This window comes from Melanaphis sacchari, unplaced genomic scaffold (genome assembly GCF_002803265.2).
Source record: "Melanaphis sacchari strain LSU unplaced genomic scaffold, SCAv2.0 Contig0_pilon_pilon, whole genome shotgun sequence".
Lineage (NCBI taxonomy): Eukaryota > Metazoa > Arthropoda > Insecta > Hemiptera > Aphididae > Melanaphis > Melanaphis sacchari.
This window is the reverse complement of record NW_020270366.1, coordinates 25,702,631-25,720,280: the sequence shown is the minus strand read 5'-3', so window position 1 is coordinate 25,720,280 and position 17,650 is coordinate 25,702,631. Positions and strand designations below refer to the sequence as shown.

At 24.9% G+C, this 17,650-nt stretch overlaps 1 long non-coding RNA gene across 1 annotated transcript; it reads right to left on the bottom strand.

The window, feature by feature from the left end:
• Positions 1-258: 258 nt before the first annotated feature.
• LOC112598073 lies at positions 259-1,629 on the bottom strand. Its single transcript, XR_003114872.1, has 3 exons — positions 1,510-1,629; positions 881-1,083; positions 259-380 (listed from the first exon to the last, which is right to left on the bottom strand). It is a non-coding gene; the product is annotated as an uncharacterized LOC112598073 (long non-coding RNA).
• Positions 1,630-17,650: the final 16,021 nt, after the last annotated feature.

Sequence of the window (17,650 nt, the reverse complement as noted above, 5' to 3'; positions counted from 1 at the left end):
TTAATAAATATAATAATATGGTCAACAATACATCACATCTCATTTCAAATACTTTTTTTTATTCTTAGCTTTATTGCTCTTTTTTAAGTTGTAGCACATGATACAATACCCTTTAGTATATTATGTATTTATGCTATAATATTCTTAAAAACAAAATTTGTCAAGAGTATTTTGTGTAATGAAACACAAAAATAGAGAATTAATAAAAACAGCAAGAGTATGTGTAATTTTTTTTTTATTTTATCATAGCGTGTATGATTATAATAAATATATAATGATTAAATATTTAAAAATATATTACATTTTTTTTTTTAACCGAATTATTAAAACAGTTTATGCATCGTTTGGCGTGAAGACTGTATTCTTCTTCAAGACGTATTCTGCAAACAGAAACCGTATTTATAGTAAATTTATATTAGGTACGCATATATTTTAATTTTTATATAAAATTAAAACTAGTCCTATTGTAATAATTTGTTTTTTAATATTATAATTTAGAATAATAAACAACTTTATAAAATGTACCATTACACATGGACTACGAAAACCAAGAAAAAAAATGATTAAATGCGTATGACAATTGCCATTTTAAATTCTAAAGTAATATACAATTAATATAATGCGTTATTTACTCCTAATGTATAAAAAAAATTAATTTAGTTACTTTTAAGCTTTAACATTATAGGTAGGAATAAACTGTAATTGCAATAGTTAATATAATGTGAACGAATTTTAAAGTAAAGAAGTAATAACTTAATATAGTATGTCTATTAAGATATTACCAAAATCATTACTTGTAAGTTGTAACTAGCTTAAACAGTTTAATGGATACTCGATGTATAGTTTTAAATTATAGTTATTTTCGATTAAATATACTTACCAATTGGAAAATAGAGATACATAGCAATGTAATCAACGGCGCAAGAGATATGGGTAAGCACCGAACCTGTAGTTGTAAGTCAAGGGGTAGGTGTATCCGTAAGGGTTGTAATAGGAAGATACAACCGGAGCTGTAGGGTAGACGACATATTGGGCGGTGGCGGAACCAATGCAAGCCAGAGCGACAGCTACCAAGAAAAAGATCTAAAGAGAGAACAAAACACAAAGCTTATTATATCTATCAAATCTATGTAATAACTAATAAGTAATACGTTTATAAATGTATTGCTGTGTGTATATTGTATATATAATATAAACTTAATCATTAATTTTCATATTATCTACATAGTTATGTAGGATATAGGAATAGAAGGTATTAGATTTAAGTCTACAAAATGGTAACCCGAACATACACGTTGCATAAAATTTATAACGTAATATTATAAATTATATGCTCATAAATTAAGTCCTCTATTCCTAACTTAACAACTCCACATAATTCAAAACTATACCAAATATATATTTATTATTAGGTATACTCCATAATTTGAACTTCAGAAACGTATATTTCGCAAAAACAAAATGTTGGATACTTAAAATTTAAAATTCGTATTTTTATTTTATACTTACGATGAGTTTTCCGGACATATTGATGTTTGAATGTTGTGATAATTTTTGTTTTTGAATCGTTGAGTACTGCAAACCGTTTTGAGCGATCGAATGCTGTGCTGATTGTGTTGTGTTAGGTCTATAAGACTCCAGCCATATTTATACGCGCGTACTGTGATTTTTTTTGTAGGGAACGCATAGTTGCGAATAAAGAAGATCACCTCGGCGTTGAAATTGCATATTTTTAAAAACAAACGACAAACCGAGTCTCGGACGGACGGTAAATGACATTATTTCAATAGAAAAAATATATTCGTAGGATGATTTATAATATTTATCTCGTATATGATGTATACCTATGCAATATGCATATATAACCGTCTCAAAACGATATATGGTTGAAACATATTGTGCAATAACGTATTTTTAATGTCTAAAGATAATACTATATTCAACATTATTGATTTTTAGTCATAATTGGCATCTAATTTTTGCTAATTTTATGAGATATGTAAAAAATATCAATAATTACACGCTACCCATTCTAGTATCAATGTAATTTATATTTTAATAGTGGTCTAAATACTTAATGAGAAGTGAAAACCACGTGCATAATGTAGTTTTTTTACTATGATAAAATTGTACACGTTTAAGGTTCTCTTTAAGTACTTGTACAATATATTTTTAACACATTATCCAGAATCATATAATATCTTAAACTCTAGATTCCCACACCGATTTAATTCAAACACTAATCAATTTCATCATCGTCTAAAAACCCTCAAGCACATTATAAACAAATGTATTGTATTATAATATAAATACTTATGAACATTTTAAACATTATTTTGAATAAGTGTAACTACCGTGAACTATATCCAAACTCATTTTACTTCAATGTTGACTTTGAAATCGCAGTTCACAAAGCTACTAAAACAGTTTTTGGTGAACACATTTTAATTTGAGGGTGCTTTTATTATTTATCTTAGAATACTTATTGAAAAATCAAAACTTGGGCTTATATAAAAGATATAAAGAGGATGGAAACTCCAATTTATATCGTGTAATAATGAGTGAATTGGCTTTTATCTTAAGTAAAGTTAGCGCAAGGATGGGATATTTAAAACAAATTCTTTTCACTAGAGCAATAGACCTCCTGCTACAGTATTTTGATAAAAAATTATGTTGGTGGCATATTTGAGAAAGTTAAAAAGACAAACAATTTAGTTTTAAGAAAAACGCCACTATTGTTTGTATCAGAAATATGGAACACAAATTTAACAACAGATCCAAAACAGAACTAACGATGATTATAAAGACTGAAACAATAGATTTCCCCATCTCGTTGGCAATAAACATCATAGTATTTGGAAATTACTTACAAAAATATGTCAAGAAGCTGGAATGAACAAGGCAAGAATGGTATTGAATAAATAGGAAATATTAATCATCGTTCAAAAATAAACAAAAACTGGTATAACGATATTGTATTCAATTGAACAATTTAATATTTTATGTCTACATTTTACTTAATTAAATCAGATATTTTTAATTTCCTAAAAAAAATAAGAAACATATCTTTTATATACGAATAAATAATTTTTATTTTTAATGAAACATATTTAGAATATTTTTAAAATTAATATTATTTATATTTTTTGAAATATTGGTACATGACTTATATTAGATTTTGGGCGGAGCGATGAATGTATTGATTTTACAATGATACGCACTTAAACTTTTATTTTATATTTTTTATATCTGTATACAAATAGTTGAAATAGTTTGATTTTAAACTTTAAGGATAGTTTTGACAAGTGAATTGGACCTAGAGAAGTAAAAATTATCAGTATTATTATTCAAAATAATCAACAAATTAAGGAAAACCCGGTGTTTTTACGCAAATTCAGTTTTCGACAAAATTGATTTTGTTTTATGGTTATCCCGTAAATAAAAACTCATAAAAACTTGAAATGTTCACATGTGATATGATAAATTTTTATAAATTTGTGTACAAAACATTTCATATTTGTACTATGTGCCTTTGAGTTATATAAGTTGGTAAAATATGATAATAATATATATTTATGTATATTATTAAAATAAATTAAATACTAATAATATAATAAATTCAATATTTTCGAAAAAAAAATGATCTTAACTTACTGTAATATAGGTACTTAAAGTAAATAAATGTAATGCCCTATTAAAAACATATCATGAAATATTACACTATAGTGCGATATAGACTAACTATATAGTTTCTACTCAGAATTGTTTTTTGTATACAATATGATATATTATTAAATTTAAATTTAACACACCCATAATAGAGACATATTCGATATCTAAACCTAATATACAGCAGAGTAGTATTCTCTTTTTATTATTATTATTATTATTATTTATATCATTTTTGGTTGCTTAATTCTTGTAATTTCTTAATAAATATTAATTATTTGAAATTAAAAAACTGATTTTGTTCAAAAAAATTGTTCAGCATTATTGTTAGGGATAACTTGTATTTTAATAAATAAAAAATTTCTTTTTAAATTAATTTTTGAGGGTAAATGCAAAGGATTTAACAGTTGTGAAATTCAATTTCTTGTAAAAAAATTTTTATAAATTACTAAATATTTGTATTAACCAATGTTAACCTAAATAATAACGGTTATTAATACCCAAACGTTTATTTAATTTTTTTATTCCTACGTTTAAACACCCAAATAAATTTAGCACTCAAAACCCAAAATCCGTGTATTGATTTGGATTCAAAGCCCCAGAAATCATAGATATTTTGCTTATACATTATATTATAAACTTTCAAAAGTGATAGAATTTTTTTTTTAAATTTATTGAAAATATTTAACAGGAACAATTATAACAGTTAATTAATACATAATTTCGTGTCTTTGTGTATTTTTCAATGCAATCAATATTGTTTAATGTTTAAATAGGGATAAGAACAACAGTTTTTTTTTTTATTTGTAGAGTTTATAATTAAAGCATTGATCCCTGATCCGGGCTTGTGTACCCTACTACATTTATAAAAGTAAACTATTCCACTGAAATTTTGAGGTTTTTAAAAAGTACAAAGATAGTAATCCATCTATGTTTGAAAATGACAAGTAGCATCGTTTAATTTCAATTTTATATAAAAATAAATTATTATTATTTTACCTGCACGTACAATTTCGAGCTGATTCTGTAACGCTTAAGTTCGATCATTTTAGAAAAAAAATTAATGAAATATATTCTAATAATTAATTTCTTTTATGTTTTCAATATAATAAAATAGTTCATCATGATTAGTAGAGATCGGAATAATATTCATTTACATATTTTTTTTTGAGTCTATACAGTCTAATTTCGATTTGAAATCTTTAAAAATTATGAATCATATAATTCAATGTCAACAATTTTTTTTTTTTGCACATTTGAGAATATTTTTAGATAAGATAATATTTTGTATAAAAAAATAATATTAGAGAATAAATCGATTAATTTTATAGAATTTGGATAATTTGTGTTGTAGGGACGAAACCACGAAACTCATTAATAATAATAAATAAGTTTTTAATCCGTTATTATTGAGATAACTATAAATGGAATAACAATATAGAATAAGTTAATAAAATGTTGAGTTAACATTTTTAAAACTAAATTATAAGGTAACCTACCTATAATTATTTATTTAAATAAATAAAAAAAATATTTCAGTAAACATATAGAATTTTATCATAGTTAATGACCTTTTTATTGTATCAATTTGATTGTATTTTTTTTTAATATAAAAGCTTATTTTAAATTTAGGAGAATATATTACTGTAAAAGCATATTTTTTGCATATTTAACTTTTAAAGAATATTATCAATTTTTTAGAGGAATATTAGCATCTTATTTTGGCTATTTTAAGAGAATATTATTCCGACCTCTAGTGATCACCATTTGATACGTATTTGGTTTGGGAGTGTACAATAATAGCTAGTACTCTGCGGTACTCCTATATATCCTCACAAACACCTATATGATAGTTAATTCATTTTTTCCTCATTCCTTTATCTTTTGGTGTATATTTATATTGATGTACAAATCGAATAAACGTTAGTAATTATTTGTGATTACTCACTCTTTAATGTATGTATAAAAAAAAAAATGATTTAAAGAAACGAAATTCTGTATAATTCAACCTAGTCAACCTAGTCCGATACACGTTTTTTACACAACATCCTTAGTCTATCGTATAAATAAGCACAATAATGCGTATTTTTATGCTATTAAAAATATTTTAATGACAATGGCATAGGTGCCGCAACTATTTCAAAAACACAAAAATCTATCAGACGTCCTTGTATGCTTTTATTCTATTTGATCTGGACTGTACGTTGACATTTCGAAGTCAGCCGTGGAAGTATTATACAATATATTACTATAACATACATTAATATGTGTATAAAACGTATTATGTAGATGCGTTATAAATGTGTCCTCGGGTGGGTGAGTGCAAGACTTATAGTAGGCATATATTATATTACTATAAATGACGAGGACGAGTCTCATAATATTATGTACGTACACTTGGACTGTAAAATTGCATATATATTATATTCATATAATTTATAAATAACTATAATATATTATAATCAAACAACTAATTTTGTCACTTCACTCGAACGTTGGCAATATGCGTCTATAGGTACGTATACCTATATAATTGTATAGATCATGAAATTATAAATACTTATATGCGTTTACTATAATGTCTATAATACATAAGCGTACCTGTTTATATAGTAAAGTAGACATAATAATAAACCTATAGTATAGACTATAGAGCCTATACCTGTTTGTAATTGTACCTTTTACAGCTGTATGTACATTCAATTCCGTATGATGAAGTACCGTAGGTATAATCTTATTCGATTTTTTACGTTAGAATGTTTTTATATATTATACACGGTATGGGTCACTGTCTGAAGACAGCTCAATAGAAACGATTAATAAATATTGTAATCAGTGTGCAATACTGTGAATTATATAATAATGTCAAATGTGGAAATTATTATAACATTCGGAAAGTTTTTTCCTCTAAAGTATTTTTACAAAATATCTACATCGAAAATAAATTATTATTTGCGTGACATTGAGAGCCTGTAGTTAATTAATGTAAAAAGTTCACTTAAAAAATATTTAGTTTTATCAACCAAAAAATAAAACTGACGAGAAAAATCAAATATTTAAATAATAAAAGACGATAAAAACCTAAATACTAAACCAGGAATTGAGATCGAAAAGTTTTTGGCATGCACAATTTATATCACCGTATATTCAATAAATTAATTGATTTTATGATCTCGCTAATATAAATTTAAAATATATGCGTATTGTAAAAATGTATAATATCAATAATTTATATTTTATCAACTGCATCTACCATTATCAATAACATTTCTTAATTTATTTTCAAAAATTTTAATCTAATACCTATTGTGTTATTAACTCGAAATAATCTTATACAGTTAAACCAGCTTTAATTTATCGAAACAAAGTTATCACAACAAATATTTTAAGCTACTAAGTGCGTAATCCATAGTTACGTTCAAATGATATAATAAACAAAATTTTTGTATGACATGCATTAATACATCTTACTATGATTTTTTTATAATTTATTATATCTTTTCTTTACTTTATTAATTTATTAAAGCCAACCTACTAATACATTTTGACATAAAAATATTAAACTAATAAAGTTAATTAGAACCATTAATTCTATAATTTAAAATTAATCAATTTCAATAAACATAATTGAATTTGTAAAATATACTTAAATGATTTAATGTATAAAAAATTATTTAAATATGTTTTACAAAAAAAAAAAAAATAAATAAATAAAGTTAAACAAAATTAATTATTAATAATAATTACATTTTAAATCACAAAATATGATTAATTTTACTAAACTCATAATTCCTCCAATGAGGTGTGCTTTACTCTTTGAAACATGACATTATTATTAAATATATATTTATACAATCTACACTAAAATTTTTATTGTCACATATTTGAAAGTGATTTTGATTGTGCCATAAAAAAAAAAAGTTAAACTATAAAAAAAAATCATTTTCACTTGCTATATTTTTATTATTGTAATAAAATATATTTATTTTATCGTCAATAATCATCATGATGGTAATCAAAGGATTACCTTTAGAATTAACAAGTTAATTAAATGTAAATATTATTGTTATTCATCAATTTTAAATGAATATGTATAGGTGTCTGATATGCCTAAGTACCTACTGGCTTTTTCAAATTAGGACCTTTAAAAGTAAAGCATTGAGTCAAATTTCTGAAATATTTAAAGATACCTAAAGACCGTATTATCATATTTTTAATTTTTTTTTATATCTCAAGAGGAATTTTGCAAAAATACAAAGTTACATTAATTTCAAATGAGATCCTTCCACTTTTTGACTATAAAATATTTAGTGTTATTTTTTTTTTAGAATCTTAATTTACTTAATTTAAAGTTTTAACAAATAATTTTTCAGTTATTAAACTATTTGCATTAAGGATAAAGGATACTAGTACTTAAAGAATATTTTACAAAAAAATAAAACATATATAATTTCAGATATAAGATATGAATTATATACTTTTTTAAATATTGATAGGTTAATATAAGTTATTTAAGTTGTCTTGTTATAATAGAATATTATCATAGTTTTTATATCATAGACTAAATATTGTAGTGCAAAGGTATGTTTTTGCACCACCAGAAAAACATTAAAATAAAATGTGTATACCTATGATATTATTTTTAATTTTGTAACTATCTTTTTTTGTATAATATATGCATAAACAGGTACAAAATTGTAATTTTTGTGCATGTATTAGACCTTATCAATTAAATTATTATCTTTATCTATATTCTAAAACTGTGTAATTGCCTAGATAATTAGATTATTATTATTATCTATAGTAACCACATAATTCTGTGGTTACCAAATAAATAATTATAAATAATTCAAAATGTATTTATTATTTAAAAAAATATATGAGAAAATATATAGTTTATTAGGAAGAATTTTACTTAGGAAGTTGAATTATTGGTGTGTCGGAAATTAACGATTGAGAATATATACTTCTGCACCACCAGAAATTGAGTTCAATTTACGCCACTGATCATGGTTCTATTATTCTAAGTGCGCGCAAAATTAAATAACTCAAAAACTAATCGTTTGAATTTTGATTTTAATACGCTTAAATATTCAGAAACATTATCAGCTAAATAGTTTACAGTAAAAATAAAGTGAAAGGATTTGTTATTTGAAAAAAAAAAGTTTGTTTATTCATAGGCCACTCTTTAAGTAGTATAAAAACTTGGATTTTTTTTATTAAACGGTAGAAGCATTAGACCTTTGTTACGATCGATGAATACGCCGATAAGTAATAAATATTAATTTTCCGTCGATTTACAAAAATATTGCAACTTATACAGTAAGCAAGAGTTTTTTTCAGATGATTCTTAAAATTTAACTCGTAGGTATAGTAAATTATATTTGTAAAAAACAACTATTATAACTACAGGATAAAATCGCACCCATCACATTGTATAAATGTTTAAATGTGTCATTTAATTGTTTTTCTATAGATGGCAGTTACTTGGGTAGTTGCATTCAGTTTATTTATAAGATATTATGAAATTGCAAATAATACTATGATGTGTTTCTCGATCAACGGACGACGCGCAGTTTTCTCGGCGATTATTCTCATTTCACTTTTTGTATAAGTAATAATTCTACTGTGGTAGTGTCGTTTCAAAAATCGAAGAATCTGTTTAGTGAGCATAATTTAAAATTCATTATTTATAGTTATGAAAACAATAGGAGACGCCTTTTAACTTACTATAAAATCAAAAATAAATACACATGGGTAATGAAATATTTTAATAACGTTGGAAAATGTATGTTTATCCGGATAAAAATGTAAATATTTATAGTTACACAGGTTACACTATGGAATATGAAATTAATATATTTCAATATCCATGTTAGTATATTTATGTAACTATAAAGTATTTGTAGATTGATTAATAAATTAAAAATATTCGTCATACAACTGGTCATGCTAATGCGCCAATGCTTACGGAAATGTAAAATATCAACGTACAAAATAATATGGAAATATTTTTAAGTTTTTTGTTTGTTTATAAAAACCGTAATCACGTGAAATTTGACTCGTATAATCTAAAATCCATTGGCTATAATTTTTGCCATTGTAATCATTGAATTTCAATTTGAAACTTGTGTACATTTCATCTCATGTATCCTATAATTTATGGGTTATGTCTGTTATGAGTCACTTAATTATGACTTAGTCCTGGGTGTAAATGCGTATCGTTTACTCTTATAATAACATAATACGATAAAGATAAAATCAATTTTCTATGCATTGAGATAGTAACTATATTAACTACTTATAACTAGGATATAAAAGTTAACAAACATAAAATCTAAAATATAGAAACAAAAAATATGTACCAAAAATACAAACCTGTAATTAAATAGTCGAAAAAATCAATTATTATTAATTACAAAATAGTAGGTTTATTATTAGTATTACATATTATTATTGTTTTTATTTAAAATATTAAAAAACTGAAATATTATTAATATTATATTCATAAATTTCAATCTAGATAAACAAAAATAAAATAATACGTCACCGTAACGTAATATCAGTTATAAATAAAGTATAACAATATTGTAAAATGTTGTTATAATGGAAAAATTTGCTTTGTATTACTTTGCATAAGTCTTTAGAAAAAGAAAATACCTAAGTTATAATTGAATATAAAATAAATAAGACCACAAAAGACATTTTCTTAAAAAGCATTCATTAAATATGCATACAAATTTGAATAATATGCACATTTCCCTAAAATTGACTAAATATGTATTTTAATCGTTAATTATTATAATTTGGGCATCATTGTATAGAATTAGTTTCTAGCTTGGTCTGATATAAATCAACAAGATATTAAAAAAATGCACAACTCCTATAACTCATAAGCTCTACAAATAACAACTAATATATACAATATACGTACACGCGCATTTGGTGAAGTTTATTTATAAGAGCATATGGGCGGCGTCTCTAGACTGTTATTTTTTAATAAATTATTATTTATACTATTTCAATATAATAATATATTTATTATTTAATTTAAATTAAATAATTTATAGGAAATTAAGTGTCTTTTTATACAAAATATAAGTATGAAGTAGGTATATAATTTTATATTAAGTCAATTTAATTTAATATTAAAAATAATATTTACTATAAAATTGTTAATTATTTCAAACGTACAATTAGCAATGTATTCCTATGCATATATTTAAGACAGAGACAATACATATTTTTATCATGGATATTTGTTGTAGACTGTATTACAAAATTTTCTTTGAATATAAGAATTTATTTTCACATACAGCTGCAGACAGGTGACACTCATATGTACACGGTTTGACACACACTAAAGCCATTTAAACATATAGATACGTATATATATATATATGATTTAAGATGCATACAGATAATAAATAATAATAGTAATATCTTTTTTAATGATAATATGAGCATCAACATGTGAAGTGCAGGTATAACATGCGTCTTCATAAAAGATATTGATATAGGTAATTAAAATTGTAATACCTTTCTATGTTCTAGCATGTTTAACAATACATACAATTACATACATGATTTTAATAATAAAAAATAGATATTTAATATCCAAATACTACATATAAAAAATAAGTTGGTATTTGTTACATATATTTGCTAGCTTTTTACCTGCCTATACATATCAAGCATGCTTTTAAGCACCTAATCAGTCAGTTATAAAATAAACTATAAATATATACTTAAATGTAGAGTTCAAATAAAAAAAAAGTTAAACCATTGAGTAATGACTCATAAAAACTCTAATATATCCTTTTAAATATTCATGGATAAATATCAGCGTTTGATTTATTATATTGTAATACAAAAGTAATACAGTGCATGTCGGAAACGGAAATATCGAAACGAAATGGCGGCGACCACCTCTATAACCATAATACCACACCACAAAATCTCAAGTGCCAGACTTCGCTTCACTTAGATTCGGCATGATCGACGAGCGGCAATGAAGGCGCATAGGGGCACATTTATATATCATAAATATATATATATATATATATACTGTAAATTATCCTTAGCTGGAACGGCTCAGCATTGCCGCTGCCGATAAAAAAAAAAACATACCTAATATACAATTAAAACTGTCTAATGACCCTGAATAAAACGGAAAACAGTCCAGTAAGAAATTTTTCTTTGGTCCCGGCGTATTCCTAAAGTTTTATTTATACGTAGAATCTCAATAAAACGGAACCTTCCAAACGCCGAAATGGAACGATTTTGTATAGGTTCTGTGGAAGTAATAGTACCTTGCATAAACCGGAAACATGACACGCGCGTGTGTAAAAGAAGCCAAAAATGGCATATAAATATATATTATTGATATGAGTGTGTATATAGATACATCGTAATATAATAATTTAAATAAAATTGCCCAACAGTCAACACGTCATGTTCGTTAGGTTAGACACATATTTTTACTATTTACATTGTATGTGTATATTGTATCAGCGGAACAAACTTTTCCCGTAGAGGATGTAATACCTACAATCGTACACTGAACATTTGCTTATGCCAACGCCTAGTGACGTCTATTCAAATATCAAATGTCAAAATATACGTATCTATTATTGAATTAAAAGTGACAGCTTATCGATATGAATAAAAAAGGACATTCAGTGAAAGAACTACTAAAAGTATTATTGATACCTAAGTGCGGAAAAACTCGAGGTACCTGTACGATACTCTTAGAAATCAAAATAAAATTAAAAAAGAATGGTCGAAAGGTATCATTTTTATTTATTTTTAAATTATTAATAATTTACCTATTATGAATTCATGATTTGTATGTATGTAAATATTATTTCATAGGAAATGGTAAAATAAAAATAACGCCCTTATACCAACGCTCAAATTTGAGACTCGTCGGAACTGAAAAACAAAATTTATTCGAGAAATAGCAAAAACTAGATATTTTTATAGTCAAAGCAAAAAACATAAAAATTGTCCTACACTCAAAAAATTCTTTCTTTTATCTGTTTTATGACGATTAAATTTTAAGAATATCAAGCAAGAACTTTATATACGTACTCTGCAATAAGTAATGCTCGCCCGTAAAAATGGGACATTGTATTCATTTATCGTACAGGTATTAGGTTTTTTTGTTTTTAAGTATCAATTTTATAATATTATATTTTTTATTTTTATCTTTAATCTGTGTATTCACTATAGAAAGCTCATACGGCATTGAGTCTGGCTTTAGCCTAAGCCTAACCCGCATAGTTATGCATGATATGATTTGTACCGGTCAAGTAACATTAGTACACACTAACACCACAACAATCTACAATTTGAGTAACGTCCGTTAGTGTGTTCCAAAATGTACAGGCTCACTAGGCTATGGAACGTTTTTCTGATGTCTGACCTTTAAATCCATTTATTAACTGTCGAAAGTAAGTAGGTCGTCCTGTTACTTGTTAGGTATCTACGATTTAAGTATCATTTGTGATCAGAGGTGGGTATATTATAAAACGATTAACGTCAATACTTTATTAAAGTGTCAAACTGTACTCATATATCTCAAATTTCGTTACTCCTTATACCAAAATGTTTGTACCTACCTATTTTATTGATTTTGTCATTATAGTACTATCTAGTTAAGTGCATAAGACTTTTTTAAAGAATACTGAAAATAGTTTTAATAATACGTTTTGATAGGTAAGTAACTTTTTTTTTTTATATAGAACTTGTATTTAACTAACGTTGTGTCAAAGTGTAAGAACGTTACACTTCAATTAATTGTTAGAATATAATTTATGATTTTTTAACAGGCCTTCGTCTCTCCATCCTCCCACCACATGATGAATAAAAAAATGACTTGTATATAAATATTAATTATACACGATTAAATGTATATTATTTTTGAGAATAACTTCTTTGCCTACACTTAGTAAAGAATTTTGGGTAGCAAGGCCATAATAAAGGAGAAGCGATTGGGCGTTTACCTCAGGCGCGAATGCAATGGAGGCGCTAACCTTGAAAAAATTTTTAAATAAAAATATTGGTCTACCATATTCTCAGATAGCATTTCAAAATGTCTTGCTTAAAAAAAAATTATTTTACTATTATTATTCAATTCCCCAAATTATAAGTTTAATGCATGTTAGGTATCTAGTGCGTTTAATAATTATATTCTTCTACTGTTATTATTGTTGTAAAGTTTTTATACGGTAATCTAAATATTGCATAACGCATTGAACGAAATTATCGTAACGGCGTTAAATTTATTATTATGCAATCAGTAGTGCCTAATGTCTATTAATACCTATGCGATAAACATTTTTTCAGCAAATCCCAACATGTGCCATCAGTCGTCACTCGTCATTCGTCAGTCCTTATCTGCTCACTGCTCGGTGCTCACCCCTAGGTAGTAGTTACCCGTCAACCAGTAGGTACACGCTGTACACAACACACTTGCACAGTTACATAATACACACTAAACATTAAACAAATTTATAATATTCATATATTATAAATTCCACCGATTTATAGGATGTCGATTTTTGGATTGAATTTAAAACGTGTGAATTCCACCAGTACGTATTTTTTTACCTAAAACAAGAAAATGTAAATTCAACCAATACCTACGTATTTTTGACCTGAAAACGTGTTAATTCCACCGATAGTAAAATAAGTAACTATTAACTAGTAATCATTATTAAATATTAATTATCATATATTTCTTTTAAATTTGTGTAAAAAAAAAAAAAAAATGATATAAGTATTTAAATATTATACCATGTATAAATAAAAAATCTGTACATAAGTTATGTACCTATTAACTACTGTAACTTATTATTATTATTACTTACTATTTTATTGTTATTGCGTGTTAATAATTTTATATCGTACCTATACTGTAATACTAATTAATTTATCACAAATGTAAATGGGTAAATCCCAAATATTTAAATAAAAATAAAAATTTAGCAGTAGAATTTACAATTTTTTTTCAGGTAAAAAAACAAACTGGTGAAATTTACATGAAAAAATGTCTCGATTGGTGGAATTTACATGCGCCCTATGGCCTATACGGCCCTATACCACCTGCCCATCACTCATTGTGATATTGTCGTTGTCTGCGCTTCCCTCCAATAATTCAACTACCTATAACACTACGACAATTACGGACGACGGATAAATAATTCAATAAATATTTGGTTAGTAGCTGTGTAATTGATTATTCTGTTATGCACTTAGTAACTGGTTAATAAAATTGTATTGAAACAATAACACATTTACGAGTATACGAAAACTTGTAGAACGTGGACAAAACTGTCGATATACCTATCCTATATTTGCGTGCAAAATAGAAATATCGCTACAATCTGTAATTTTAATATATTTTTTAACCTAATACAACTTTTAAGTTTTAATTATTTATTTTTTAATGCACGTTTTAACCATTTGTATGACATTATATGACGGGTAGGTACGAATTTAACGTATTTTGATAAAAAATCCGTGTTCTATAAATAACATTAAATATACAGTGACAAAGTGTAAATGAATAAATATAAAGTATTACAACTATTATTTTAGTTTTATATTTTTACTTAACAATGACCAGTCGGCAGTCAATACTTCTGGGTCTGTTCTTTTATTTTTAAATTGATTTTGCTTTCGAACTTGGTACTTAAATTTTGTTTGACTTCTATGGTTTAGAAATCGAGTAATCATGTCTGAAACGTTAAAGAATTAAAATAGTGGAGCTCGATATTTCAAGAATAAATAAAAAATGAAAGTTAAAAACAAGAAGTTAGCAAACACTTTTGAAAAGTGGTTTTTAACAACTATAAAGGGGCCTTTTTGTTCATCATTCTGGTGATTCTGTGGAAACCCGTACCTAACAATCTTGTTAATGCACCAGCAATTCATGAGTCTCCGGATATTCCTCTAAAAAGTTAAATAACCCACTAACCCAAAACTGTTGGATGATAGGTATGACCATGAAAAAAAACACTAAACCAGGTTATTCAAAATTATTGAAATTAACTACAATATCTTGTAAAAAAAATAAAATATCACGAAACCATCAAACAATTAACATTTGAAATCAACTATAAGGGCTAAGAGAGACTTTCAAACTTGGCTATTTTATCTTTGAAAAATTAAGTTTCTGGAGCAATTTATTTTGAAGACATCTATATATTTGAGGTAAAAAAAGACCAATAATTATGAAACTAAAAAACTTAGCTTGTTATTTATATAATACTTTCATTTAAGACTATCTCAATTTTTTTTTTTTGTATGTCAATAAAAATTCATTTTAAAATAGATACTTGTAAGTTCATGCTTTCTGATAAACAAAAAATAATAGTTTAAAATTTTGTGATGAGAACTTTTTTGACAGTAGAAGGGAAGGCACAAATACTCAATATTGGCCTCGGGCACCAGAACTTCTTACAGTTCTGTTAGATAGCATCATGTAATAAAATTGTTTTATTGATAAAACGATAACAAATAAAATCATGATATTTTTGAAATATTAAAGTTATAATTCACTAAGATTCCTAACTTATTTTTTTTTTTTTTTGATTAACTAAAATAAATAACAGCAAACAATTGTTAAGAATATTATAAGTTTATTTTAATGTAATATATCACAAATATAATTATTAATTTATGTTTATATAATAATATAACATGTTTAGATATAAAATTATTGTAATGTTTATTAAATACTGTATAAATATTTGGAATAATTTTATAATACAAATATTGTTTAGTTTAAAATGTTAACATTCAAAATATTGAATGATTTAAAATATATTCACAATTATTACAATATATTTTTAATTTAAATCAAAGTTAATTTTTGTGTGTATAAAATATTTGCGAGCAATATTTATAAATCATTCGAATAATACAAATAGCCTCAGGTATATTTTTTGGTGTAATTAATTTATAAATTACAATTAGGCGATTTGTTATAGTTTTATACTATTACTACATTTTGTATTTAATGGTTTATATATTTCATAAAATCATACCGAGTTAAAAATCAAAACTAAAAAGTTGAAATATTTATTCTAGAATTTAATTCGGTATATAAGAATGAAATCCAATATTTTACGATAACAAATGTTGAATTAAAAATGCTAATCATATTTTCAAATAACTTGCAAGTAAAATAAATTCTAGTACAACAGGGAATATATACTTGAATAGCGATTATTATTATTTTTTTTTAAATTAAAAGCTGAACATCTAATAAATTATGTTTAGTACATTTTAACGGAATAAAGTACTAAAATTAATCAATTTTTAAAATAAGTTTTATCAAATTTGTCTTGATAATCTTAACTAATTTGATAACAAAACCTTAATAATTATATTTGTTTAGAAGTATATGGACCTCCATGCATTTAAAAACAGTTAAGTATTTAAACTATTAATCATACACATTAAGAATGAAAAATATTTTTTTTATCGATGTAAGATTTAATGATGTAAAAATAATTAAGGTTAACACAAATTAACTGATTTTAACAGCTATACTTGGCATAGTTAAAAATGTATTGAAAAACCGTCAACAGATTGAATCAATATAAAAGAAAATGTTATTAGTTTAATTAAAATAAAAGAAGATATATAAGTAATAAAAAATTCTTAGAAATTAATAAACATATTTGAAATTCATCCATTGCATAACAAGTTTTTAATAACCATAAATTGAAATGTACAAAAGCATGAACTCCAATACCTTATTCATGAAAACAATAAAAAATATTTTAACTTGAACGTCATTTGTCTTATCTATTATTTTAAAAATTAGGTACCATACCCTTTAACAAAAATTAAAAAACAAAAAAAAAAAGGAAACTTAATTTATCCATACAAACTCACTACCTTATTACAATAATAGTTGAACAATTTTTGTAAATAATTAAATTACTAAAGTAGTACTTTATGTAAA